Genomic DNA, 14,493 nt, shown 5'->3' with positions numbered 1-14,493 from the left:
AAATGAAATTAAAAATACCCTGGAGGCTAATAATAGCAGATTTGAGGAGGCAGAAGAAAGGATCCATTAACTTGAAGACATGATCTCCAAAAGCAAACATAGAAAAGAACAGATAAAGAAAAGAATGAAAAAAAAATTTGAACAGGGTTTCAGGAACTAAATGACAGGTAGAGATGTTCAAACATGTCTGACATAGGTGTCCAAAAAGGAGAAGAAAAGGGAAAAGGGCTAGGAGAAATATTTGAAGAAATAATGGTAGAAAATTTCCCAACCCTATTGAAGGACATAGATAGCCATGTCCGGGAAGCACAGCATCTAACTAAATCTGAACAAACGTATTCTGAGACATATACCAATCAGAATGCCAAATGCCAAGGACAAAGAGAGAATTCAGAGAGCAGTATTAGAAAAGCAATGCATAACATGTAAGGGATACCCAAGTGCTGATTTCTCATCAGAAACCATGGAGACAAGAATGCAGTGATATGATATATTTAAGATACTGCAAGTGAAAAACTTCCAGCCAAGAATCTTATATCCAAAAAGATTAACAAAGTGAGGGTGAGTTTAGAATATTCACAGATACACAGAAACTGAGAGAGTTTGTGAGACTGGTTTTACAGGAAATACTAAAGGGAGTGTTACAGCCTAAAAAGAAAAGATAGTAGAGAGAGGCTTGGAAGAGAGTCTAGAAGTGAAGATTATATCAGTAGAAGTAATTAAAAGTATAAAAAGACTTGTGAATATAAAATGTGACAGATAAAACCCAAAAGTCAAAATAGGTGAAGTAATAACTGTCTTTACAGTCATAACATTGAATGTTAATGGGTTAAACTCCCCAGTCAATAGACACAAACTGGTGGAATGGATAAGAAAATACAAGCTATGTATATGCTGTCTATAAGAGACTCACCTTAGACCCAAGGATACTGTGATAGCCAAAGAGGTGGTGATGAAAAGTACCAGAAATCTTTTGGTTTTTATAAAGGGTATTTGGGGTAAGAGCTTATAGTTACAAGGCCCTAAAGAGTCCAGCTCAAGGTTACTTCCTCACCAAAGTCTGTTACCACATGTTGGAGCAAGATGGCAGGCAACCTCTGTGAGGGTTCAGCCTTCCTCTTCTTAAGGCTCAGTGGGCCCAGTTTCTCTCAATCTCAGCTATAGGCTGGAATTCTCATTTCTTTCCAGGTCATCTCAACTGCTCAGGGCTCTTGTCTCTTCCACTGCAAACTATCCAGCAAATGGCTTAGCTCTCCTCTGGTCTTTAGCTGTTTGAGCCTTCTCCTTTCTGTCACATGGCAGGACCTAAGTGACCAAGTTCTCTTCTCCTCTGAGGTCTATGGAGCTCTCTTTCTTTCTGTGTATCTTCTTGAGTGAGTGTCCTTTTATATAGCCCACCACAGGGACAGGGACTTAAACTGAGTTATACTCTACTGATATGGTTGAATCAAAGCCCTTATCTTGATATAATTTAATCAAAGACATCTCAGCTGAATCTAATACCATTAAAGGGAATCATACCCAGAAGAACAGATCAATTTACAAACATAATCTCTCTTTTTTTGGATTTCATAAGTAATCTCAAACTGCCATGGATACCTATAGACTGAAAGTGAAAGGCTGGAAAAAGATATTTCACAATGCAGTGACAAAAAAAAAAAAAAAAAAAGCCAGAATAGTTATCTTTATATCAACTGAAGTAGACTTTAAAAGCAAAGCTGTTATGAAAGATGAAGAATAACACTATATATTAATAAAGGGAAAATTAGCCAGGAAGAAATAACAATCATAAAAATGTATATGCATCTAACCAGGATGCCCCAAATTACATGAGAAAACACTGACAAAAGTGAAGGGAGAAATAGATGTCTCTAAAATAATAGTTGGAGACTTCAATACACCACTCTAGCATTGGATAGACCATCTGGGCAGGGACCAATAAAGGTACAAGGAGCTTGGGTGATATGATGAATGGACTAAAGCTAATAGATACATATGGAACAATGCACCCCAAAACATTGTACATTCATCTCAAGCATTCCTGGATCTTTCTCCAGGGTATACCTTATACTGGGTCACAAAGCAGATCTTTTTAATATAAGCATTGAGGGCTATAAATTTCCCTCTCAACACTGCCTTCACTGCATTATAGGTTCTAATATGTTGTATTTCTCATTTTCATTTTTCTTGAGATATTTATTGATTTCTCTCACAATTCTTTACCCACTGATGATTTAAGAGTGTATTGTTTAATCTCTATATATATTTGTAAATTTTCCCTTTTCCCACCTGTTTTGATTTCCAGCTGTATTCATTATGATCAGAGAGATTGAAACAGTCATCAGACAACTCCTCAAAATGAAAAGCCTAGGACCAAATGGTCCTAGGTGAGTTCTATCAAGCATTCAGAGAAAATTTACTACCAATTTACTCAAAAATTTCCAAAATGTTGGACAAGAAGAATGCTACCAAACTCATTCTGTGAAGCTAATATCACCCTGATACCAAAGCCAGTAAAGATATTACAAAAAATGAAAATTACAGACCAGTTTCCATAATGAATATGGAAGCAAAAATCCTCAACAAAATACTTGAAAATAGAATCAAACGACACAAAAGAATTATTCATCATTATCAAGTAGGTTTTTTACCAGGCATGCAAGGGTGGTTCAACACAAGAAAGTTAATCAGCATAATGCACCACATTATAAATCAAAGAAGAAAAATCACATGATCCTATCAATTATGCAGAAAAGGCATTTGACAAAATACAGCATCCTTTCTTGATAAAAATACTGCAAAAGAAGGTAATTGAAGGAAACTTTCTCAACATGATAAAGGCCATATATGAAAAAGCCACAGCTAACATTGTACTCAGTGCATTCCTATTGAAATGGATGTATCAGTCAGCCAAAGGGGAGCTGATGCAAAGTAACAGAAATCTGTTGGCTTTTATAAAGGGTATGTATTTGCGGTAAAAGCTTATAGTTACAAGGCCCTAAAGAGTCCAACTCAAGGTACCATAAGAGTACTTTCTCACCCAAGTCACTTGTCAACTGTTGAAGCAAAATGGTGACAGTCTATGCTTAGTCTCTCCTACCTTCTTCTTCTTAAGGCTCCATGGGCTCAACTTCTTCTGATCTCAGTTGTAGGCTGGCATACGGCTCTTCTGTCTTCCCAGAGCCACAGAATCAAAATTCTCTCCTCTTCCATATCATGACAAAGTTTTCTCCTCTGGCATCTATGGAGCTCTTCTTTTGTCTGTGTCTTCTGTTGTGTGTCATCTTGAGTAAGTGTCCATTTATATAGCTCACCATGGAGTCAGGGACGTCTCAGCAGAATCTAATACAGTCAAAGGGTATCATGCCCAGAGGAACAGACCAGTTTACAAACATAATCCTTCTTTTTAAACTTCATAAATAATATCAAACTGCTATAATTGGAACAAGACAAAGATAACCACTGTTACCACTGTTGTTCAATGAATTGGAAGACTAAATATCATTAAGATGTCAGTTCTACCCAAATTGATATACAGATTCAATGCAATCCTGGTAATTCCACCATTTTAAAGAAATGGAAAATACAATTATCAAATTTGTTTGGAAGGGTAAGGCACCCCAATAGCCAGAAGCATCTTAGAAAGGAAGAGCAAATTGGAAGTCTCACATTTCCAGACTTTAATTCGTATTACCTAGCTACAGTGGTAAAAATGGCATGATACTGGCATAAAGAAAGACATGTAGAACAAGAGAATTCAACTGATGGTTCAGAAGCAGACCCTTACACATAGGGTCAAGTGATTTTTGACAAGGCTGCCAAACCAACCCAGCTGGGGCAGAGCAGTGTATTCAACAAATGGGGCTGGGAGATGTGGATATTCATAACCAAAAGAAAGAAAGGGGACCCTATCTCACACCTTATGCAAAAGTTAAATCAAAATGGATCAAAGACCTCACTATAAATTCCACAACCATAAAGCTCCTAGGAGAAAATGTAGGGTAACATCTTCAAGATCTGGTGGTAGATGGTGGATTCTTAAACCTTATACCAAAAGCATGGGCAATGAAGGAAGCATGGATAAATGGGACCTCCTCAACATAAATATTTTTGTGATTCAAAGGACTTTGCCAAGAAGGTGAAAAGGCAGCACACTCAAAGGGGGAAATTATTTGGAAACCTCATATCCATTAAGTGTTTGATTTTCATTCTATGTAGAAAGAACATACAACTCAACAATATAAGGAGCAAGCAATTAAATTAAAAAATGGGCAAAAGACTTAAATTAGACATTTCTCCAAAGAGGAAATACAAATGGTCAAGAAGGCACATGAAAAAATGTTCAATATCATTAGCTATTAGGGAAATGCAAATCAAAACAATGAAGTATCACTTAACACTGCATAGAATGGTCATTTTTTGAAAGACAGACAAGTGCTAGAAAGGATATGGAGAAATAGGAACATCTCTTAACTCTTGTTGCTTATGTAAGATGGTGCAGTCTCTGTGGAGGACAGTTTGGCAGTTCCTCAAAAAGCTAAATACAGAACTGACATATGATACAGCGATTCCTCTGCTAAGAATATATCCAAAACTGAAAGCCATGACATGAATAGACATCCTCACACTGATGTTTATAGTGATGTTATTCACAATTGCTAATTGATGGAAACAACCCAAGTGTACATCAACCAATGAATGGATAAACAAAATGTGGTATATACTTATGCTGCTGTAAGAAGAAATGGAATTGGGACACATATATACCATGGATGAACCTTGAAGACATTATGTTAAGTGCAATAAGTTAGACACAAAAGGACAAATATTGCATGGTCTCTATAATATGAACTAAATATGAAGAACAAACTAATGGAGTTCAAACCTAGAGTGTTGGTTATTAGGAGATAAAGGTAGGGCTGAGAAGGTGTACTGATGCTTAATGTATGTAGAAGCTTTAATTAGCTTGACTGTAAAAGTGTGGAAATGGATACAGTTGATAGTAGCACATTATAGTAGTAGAACTAATGCAGGTGGTTTTTAAATGGGACTGTGGTTGAAAAGGGTAGTCTAGGGATATAAATACCAATTGAAAGAAAGTCAAAGAATAATTTAGGGACTGAATAACTTAGTGAACCCAGAGGTGGATGAGAATTGTGGTTGATATTACAAATACAAGAATGTCCTTCTTTAAACTAGAAAAATATATATCACTATTGCAAAGCAGAAAGAATGTGGATAAGCATGGGAAAAATACAATTAATATAACCTATGGACTGTAGTTAACAGTGATATTGTAATGTTCTTTTATCAATGCCAAGATTTATTGTGTTAATAATCGGGAGGTATGGAAAAACTATACCAAATGTATGCTATATACCATAGTTAGTGGTAATAGTCTGATGATATTATCTCATACTCTGGAATAAATGTTCCACAACAATGTAGTGTATTGGTGGAAGGTTGTTGTATGGAAATTTCACACATGTGCATAAATGTTTTGTAAGTTCACAATTTTTCTAATAAAATATATTAAAAAATAGTTGGGAATATTTTTATGGATCTATTTCTATGGTCTCTATTCTTCACTGATCTATGCATCTATCCCTCTACCATCCCCACACCTTCTTGATTACTGTAGCTGAATAGAAAGCCTTAACATTATATGCAGTAATTTCTTCTACTTTATTAATCTTTTTCACAATTGGTTTAGGTATTCTATATCCTTGCCTTTCCATATAGATTTTAGAAAAACTTTGTCTGTTTACCGAAAAAAAAAAATACTTGCTGGGATTTCAATAGATATTGCATTAAATGTATTGGTCAATTTGGGGAGAGCTGATATATTTACTGTGTTTGTCTTGCAATCCAAGAACAGGGTATGTCTCTCCATTTATTTAGGTCTTCTATAATTTCTTTGATGTGTATTTTGTCATTTTTATGATGCAGATCTTGTATTTTTAATTAGATTTATACTTAAGTGTTTCGTTTTCAATAAAGCAATTGTAAATTATATTGTTTTTTCATTTCGGTTTCCATATGTTCATTGTCAGTATTATTAATACATATTAATATATATTGTATCCTATGACTTTGTTGAAGTCTCTTAATAGTTTTGGAAAGGTCTTTTTTTATAGGGTCTTTAGGATTTTCTGTGTAGAAATCATGTAATCTTCAAATAGTATCAGTTTCCTTTCTTCCTTGGCAATCCGTATATCTTTTATTTAGTTATTTTTAATGGGTTATAGTCATGTTACTACCCTTTCCAATAGTCTTCCATCATTTTCAGGATTCATTATACAGCCCTTCAGGATCTCAGTTTCTTCTATCCTATATACTGCAACTCCTACTATTGCCTTAATGTTAGCCTACTTCACAGCCTTTTTCAATGATTTTCAGTTTGCAAAATGTGGCATGTTTTATCTTGATTCTGGGCCTTAATACATGATTTTTGTGTCTCACATTTATCAAGTATTCAGTTTAAGGTTCACATCCTCCAGGAATCCTTGCCCAACCTCTTCAAAATGGTATCCAACTCATGTTGCATATTAATTTTAATATGCAGATAATACATTTCACATAAAACAAATTTAGTATATCTAACTACATTTTAAAATACACTCCCCAGATTCTCAGGCATCTCTTTCTAAGAAGGGTCTGAATTAGGTTACATTAGCATAGTAACATCATTCTTAGAAAAATTTGTCACCTAAATTGAGAAAGAATTTCAATCAAATGGAGAAAAAGCAAAACCATTAGCCAGTACTTCAAATTATGTGTATTCAATCTAGATTAATGTCTAGCAGCTTCAAATTTTTGGTATCAAATTTATCTTAACAACACTGCATTTTTATGGTTAAATATTGAGAAAAAAACACGTTTTGTCCTTAAAATATTTTATCAAAAATTCCAAAATTTTCACAAACATTTGATTTTGTAGAAAATATTTAGTTTATTTTTATTCACTTTCTGGGTTCCAAATTATTTTTTAATTTGGAAAAGTTTATTTAAGGTAATTTTGGCTTTTATTCCTTTTTCATTGGAGGGTATACTTATATTTTTATGCCTTTCTTACTGGAGAAATAAAATCTGACATATTAGTAAGATAAGGAGTGCATGCAAAAGTCACAGCATAGGTAAGGCTAGTTACATGCTTAAAACATACTTGAGATTTAAAATTTCTCATGGTATTCCTAGAATATGGTCATCAGGGAAAGGAGAGTGACCTTGTGGCATACAAATACCATTCTTTGGACCAACATTAAAAAAGACACATTGGAAAATTGAGAGCTAAACTTAAAAAAATTTTTTTTCTTCAATAATACTGTCAAGTTCCTTTTCAAAGTCCTCCTCAAAGGATCTTCCCTCTTTCTTTTAGACCTTGAATATCTCCTTTTAAAGATAACACTTTTTCAGGGGCTTTATTCCTATTATGCAGAAAATCTTGAATATATTTTCTATAATGAAGTGGACTTGCCTCCCCAAGTTCCCAAGGTACTGTCCCAAGACTCAGTCACATTCTATATAATTGTAATTCTCATGCTAATACATTTGCTAATTAGATGAAAGAAATTTAACCACTATGTTACAGCTTCAATTCTGCCTCCTGGGATGGTTATCATAATGGAGGAACATAGTGATTGTTTTAATATAAAGAATATTTTTGTTTTTAAAATATTCCTGGTGTCTTGAATGGTGATGCACATGTTGTTCATATGACCTAATAAAGCTGGAGACAAATAGAGGAGAAAAATCAGTTTTTTAAATAATAGAGTATTATTATTGATTACTTACAATGTATAAGGCAACATATTAAACAGAGCATGGTCCAATTTTTTTCAAGATTATTCTGCTCTCAGGGAGTTTAACATCTGGAATTTTAAAAAAGAGCTTGAAAATCTGTTCTAACCTAAAACAAATTGGTGATAAGTTTCATTTCAGAATCTTGTCCTTAAATGTTTCATTCCCTGAGATATTTAGTTGTTGGAGATGGAAAAAGAAAAGAGAGAAAATAAAACTTGCTTCTTGAACTCATTATCATATTTATAACTTTAGGGTTAATTACTATGGAATAATTCCAGTGCCATTAAATGAGAATTCTGATTACAAGTAAGAAAGAAGCAATGACAGTTCTGAAGAGGCAATAGCCTTATTTTTCTAAAACTAGAGAAAAGCATATTTTTGCATATGATACTAATATTTGCAAGGAAAATGAATTACATCCAAAGAGTTTATAGTAGCTGAGAACTTGAGGAAGTCTTGTAAGGTTTTCATCATCTAAGCAGCCACATTCTGTGAGAAAATTGGCAATTAATTTGCTTGCTTGCTTTGTTTAAAACTACTTGATATGCTCTAGCAAGCCGCTTTGATAAACAAAGTATATTTACTTTTTTATTTTTTACAAAGTTATAGAGTTGGCTTTAATAAATCACTCAAAATAGTAGAGTTTAAAGAAAAGCAATACAAAACTTAGTAATATTTGATCAGTAGCAGATCCCTATATTACCTCATTTTTAGAAATAGATATTATGTAAGTCCCATTTGTTTACAATTTACCCTGCATTGGAATCAATTTAAAAACAGAAATTCTTTAATAGAAGGTTATTAAACAGGTATTTGCATTATAGCTGTTCTAGTCTCTCAGGTAAATACTTATTGAGAAAGCTTATCAAAGTTTGTTCTACTTATTTATGTTTAAATTCTTATTGCTTTCCCCTTGTGTGAAACCTCTATGGGGGCAGAACGCTGTGACTTAAAAAAAAAAAAAAAAGAGTTCTGTGCACATAGATTTCAGGGAACAGCAAACTCAAATACTTATTAAGTAATTGCCTTTAATATTCTTGATCTATTACATGTCTAATTTTCAATACAGTTTTTTGAAAGGTGAATTATACCCTGAATAAAGAAATTCAAAAGTTCAGCTTTTCTATTGAAGGAAAATATTTAGTAGTAAAAAGAGGACATAAACAATTAAATATCTTAAACATATTTGAAACATTTAACAAATATAAACATATTCATATCCTCTAAAACAGGGATTCTTAACCTTTTTTGCTCCACGGACTCCTATGGTAGTCAGGTGTAAACCATGGACTCTCACTAAGTCTACACTATACTGTATATTTGCTAAATCTATCACACCTGCACTAACACGTCCCCACAAGAATAATGTTTTTTTGAATTTCAATTCAAGCTCACGGATATCTTATAAGAACTCCTCCACTAAAATATGAAAATAGGTAAATTGGACAAAATGTGATATGTGTATAAGATACTGGAGAGAAAGCAGGTATTGCTGGCAAGAAAGTGCCAAGTAATAAGAGAAGGTGGTTAGAAAAGATATTCAACCCTGACCCTATTCCTTGTGTCTATATCTTATCATAACTCATTTAAAGAGAAAATTAAGGGAAGCGGATTTGGCTTAACGGATAGGGTGTCCACCTACCACATGGGAGGTCCGAGGTTCAAACCCAGGGCCTCTTGACCCATGTGATGAGCAGGCCCACGGGCAGTGCTGATGTGTGCAAGGAGTGCCCTGTGATGCAGGGGTGTCCCCCGTGTAGGGTAGCCCCACGCGCAAGGAGTGCACCCGAAAGGAGAGCCACCCAGCGCGAAGGAAAGTGCAGCCTGCCCAGGAATGGCGCTGAACACAGGGAGAGCTGACACAGCAAGATGATGCAACAAAAAGAGACAAAGATTCCAGGTGCTGCTGACAAGAATACAAGTGGACACAGAAGATGACACAGTGAATGGACCCAGCTGACAACTGGGGAGGGGAGGGAAGAGAAATTAATAAAAATAAAACTTTAAAAAAATAAAGAGAAAATTTAAAATATGTTTTATTTCTTTAAATCTATGTGCAGGAAAAATCTGTAGAACAGATTGCCAGAAAGAAAAAAAAAAAAAAAAAAGAAGTAAGGTGACTACTCCAAATATGGGGGCAATAAAAAAAAGTAAATGAAGGATGGATGTAAGATAATTTGTGAGAAAATTTTTAACATGTATGATTGTTCAACTCTTGGGCAGAGAAGGCTAAGTAGACAAGATAGATCACTCAGATTTTGAGCCTGGTGACTGGGGGAATAATATTAAGAAAGAGGAAAGTAAAAAGAAACCATATTTGAAGGAAAGAAGATACGACATTCCACACTGATATGTTAAGACAGAGTCTGCAGCAGACTTGATATGACAGATATACGATGGTTTAACGGAAGAATTGAACTAGGATTATTGTCCTAGATCTTCCAGAAATTTATGTGTTAATATAAAATCTTGAAATATTAATACCCTGTTCTAGATCCCAAAGTTCACTTCTAGTTCTCTTAAATGCAGTGAATTTATCTTGAAAGTGAAAATAGAACAAAAATCAAGTTTAAGAACCAACTAGACAAATGTTCCACACTAATGTAAAGCATTAATAAAAGGGAGCGTATATGGAAACTTTGAATTTTTTGCATGATTTTACTATAAACCTAGAACTTCTCTAATTAAAAACTAAGAACCAGTTGGAGAGCAAGAGCAACAATGCATTTTACTGGTATTCTATTTGCTTAATAACTCTCTTCCTAAAAGAGGAATATATTGTCATCAACATAACCCATGGGCTATTTGGTTAAAAAACGGAAAAAATATGCAAAACAATCTTGTATTCATATATTAGAATCACAGAAATAGAAACAAATATATAGCTTTTTAAAATCATATATATTAATCTCAAACTTACAGAAAATTTATGAATAAAGGGTAAAACCCTTTTATTTCTGAATCATTTGCAGCTATTGCTGATATGATGCCCTAACATGTTCAAACATATGTTCATGCATTTTCTTATAGTGACACATTAGCACAATAAAACCTTCAAAATCTGGAAATTGACATAATTGTTTAATCCTCAGACCAATGGAAGTTTCTCCACTTGACCCAGTGATGACTGTTATGACAAATAGTTCCAGTGCAGGATCAAACATGGCACTTAGTTGGCATGCCTGCTTCAGTCTGGAAGAGTACCAGAATCTACCCTTGACTTTCTTGAATCTGAATGTTTCCAGTCAATTATTTGGTAGGTTGTTCCTCAATTTGGGTTTCTGTGATGTTTTGTCATGATTTGATTTTGACTGTGCTTCTTCAGCAGGAATATCACGTTAAGTGATGAAGTGTTCCTGTTCCATCTTATCAGGTAGCACATGGTTTTAGTTTGTTGCATTAGGGTGATGTTCATTCTTATCACTTGATTAAGGTGATAATAGCTAGACTTCTCTACTATAAAGTTAACCTTTTTTCGTTGTGGAATAAAATAGTATTTTATGGGATGGAACTTTGAAACTATGTAAAATATCTGTTTCTCACCAAACTTTGTACATATGCATGTGTGTATAGATGCACATATGTATGCATGTATGCATTTCTATCAACATGGGCTTGTAATTTCCTGCTTTATTCAATGGATTATAAGACATTACTATTTTTGTTTATTTTGATATTCATAGAGTCCCAGTTTTGACCAGTGGGTGAACCTTCAAGCTGGCTTCTGTGTCCTTTGGACATGCTCCCCCAATTTTTTTAAACCATTACTTAATTTCTGGCATAAGAAGTTTTCCAGGCTCATCTGGCTATTCCTACCCCACTCCTGGCCGTTTCTCCAATGAGCTCTGTTTCCTTCTTATGGAGAATGTTATTTAAAAATAAGACCTGGTTGTTAGCTCAGGGGAAAGAATGTGTGTGTGTGTATATTTCACATTTTTATCTATCTATCTATCTATCTATCTATCTATCTATCTATCTATCTATCATCTTGAAATCCATGAATTAACCCAGATACTTCTGAAACAATATTGTTGTTTTCTCCTTGTCCATAATTGTTATGCTTTCCTATGACAGTAAGATACCTGCCTCACGATATACTGAATGTTAAATATTTGATGTTTCCTTCTTCCTGCAACCAACAATCCATTGTTGCCATTGACCATATTCTGTTATGTGCCATCTTCTTCACACAGACTCCAATAATCACAACTGCTACTACTGTCCCACCCTTGTGTGGGCACCCTCCTCACCTTGCCCAGGATCCAAAATCCTGCCTTGGGCTTCCCCCTGATTGGATGGTCTCCTCACTCCACTAAAGTTTGACACAACATACCGGTCACCTCCCCATGTGATTGCCTTTCTCATCCTACTTAGGCTTTGATATTCCTTTCTGCTCTTCCCCTATCCTGTGGAATCCCTCCTAAACCCTGCTTTGGAACACCACATCTCAACTTACCTCCTTTTCAACTCATAATTGCTCGGCTTCACTTATTATTAGGGCTTAATTGTTTAGTAAGAAATGGAACAGGAAAAGGAATGATCTATGTACCCTTTTAAGTAGAAAATGTTCTTGATAATACATTCTTTAATTTTTCACAAACTTTTACTAAGTACTTATTATTATTTTCCAAGCTCCATATCAAGGAACTCAGATGTAATAGAGAGAACGCTAAAAATGCCTGCAGTTGTACTTCAAATAGGAGTACAGTGAGATAGTTAAACATGGAAATACTAAGATCAGCTGCTATCATTCCAGAAATCAGAAGGAAAATCCTTAACGGATTACCCTTTGTGCAGAAAAGAGTTAACATAGTAGGCCTGAGACTGCTATCCTTAGAAAGGTCTGCTTGAAGAGTTGGCCTTATTTGGCATCTGGGAATTTGGCTCCCTGTCAATACTTAACTGATGAGAGTGGTTTCCTGTACCTAGACGATTTTTGCAAACAACATGGCTTATACTGAACATCTTCCTTCCTTCTGGGAGTCTGGAATTTTAGTACTTATTAGGCAGAGAATGCCTGCATGACCAAGCTCCTATCAAGGTCTCTAGTGAATTTCCTTGACAGAAATTTTGCCCACATTTTGCTGCATGTTGTTAGTGAGTGAAGAGTGCACATTTTTTGATAGCTTGTGGTGGGGAAGAGCATAAGAAAGCCTATGCATGGACTCCAGACACTACCAATGCCTTTGCCCTTGTCATCAGGCTTTGTTGCTATGAAAAATCTTAATGATCCCATGAATCTTTCTAGCAAATCTCCAGAAGTAGGGATGGTCTTAAAGATAACCAACACGCTCCTATTCTGAGTTTTAAAAGCTGAGGTGAATTTTGCCAAGTGAAGATGGCATTAAGGGCATTTCTGAGAAGACACAGCACAAGTAAAAACATGAAAGTGAGAACCAGTACTGTATTGGAGGAGATCCCCAACTAAGTCATTATTTCTGAATTATTAAGATTAGAAAGATATTGGCAGAAGATATAATCAGAAGGCAGAGGTCAGATGTTCTTGTCATGATACTTTAAAAGATTCAGGAAAAAGTAAAATTTAGTGTTTCAGTGAAAATTTGGTACAGTGAGTAATAGAATTCTATCCTTATTTGCACTTCTGGGCAAAATGATTTGTGGTACTATTAGTAAATTATTAACAGTCTAGGCAATTATTATTGAATTAGAGCTTTAATAGTCTACCTTTTCAAACACAGAATCATATTGAAGTTCTGTTCCATTTGATAGTTCCTTGCAAAAGATTATGGCACATTTTCCTCCTATTCATAAATCCTAGTAAATATCACAAGAGGTAACAAATTTGGCATTCTTCACTCAGTGATATTATCATTTTATTTTATATATTCTAGGGTATTTATCTGTCAGTTTAAGAATCACATTCTAAGTTTCCAACTATAATACATCTACAAACTGAAACTTATCATTTATATATTTTATGCAATATGAAATAGTGTCAACAATTTAAAATACAGTGTCTGTGAAGTATAGCATCTATATGAATGAAATCTGTAAGCATTTAATTTTGGTAAACAAGGCTGTTTACTTTCATTCTTTACTAGACCAACTTGGAAAAATATCTCAAAAGCCATAGATTAGACTAAATTCATTTGTGGTGGTTTTTCATTGTTGTTATAATGTTGTAATTTCAAGAACTTCCCATAGGAGATGATTTGCAAGTGAAGCATTACTGACTCTGCAATTTAACATTGACTAAACAAAGTTCTGGTTTTTAAAGAATAAATTTGTCTTTTGCCAAATTTTAAGACATTTAATATATTTAGATAATCATACAGAATAATCTTTTAATAGGACTGTATATCACTTCATAAATATTTGTTTTTGTCCCAGAGAGCATTTCCCTAAGTAGGACAATATTTCTGCTATTTTAATAAATTTTGGATTTCAAAATGTTTAGATCACTGTGTTTCCTCTGATATTAAGTTTTATTGAGCCAAATGATTATAAAGGATGCTAATCAATGAATAGATTTGCTGGTTTTAGAATGTATTATCTTTGTGGGAGGCTTTTAATACTCATCACAGATAATTTTTTATTGCAGGAATATAATAATGAATATTAATATCATACTCAGTGATATGATATCATACTCACTTAATAATTTGTCTTACACTGATTTTTGTGTGCTTCTGTCTATTTAGTTAATGTACTTCCCTTGCCAATCATGCT

Source organism: Dasypus novemcinctus, chromosome 5, assembly GCF_030445035.2.
Source record: "Dasypus novemcinctus isolate mDasNov1 chromosome 5, mDasNov1.1.hap2, whole genome shotgun sequence".
NCBI classification, from domain to species: domain Eukaryota; kingdom Metazoa; phylum Chordata; class Mammalia; order Cingulata; family Dasypodidae; genus Dasypus; species Dasypus novemcinctus.
Note: the sequence above shows the minus strand (reverse complement) of the source record.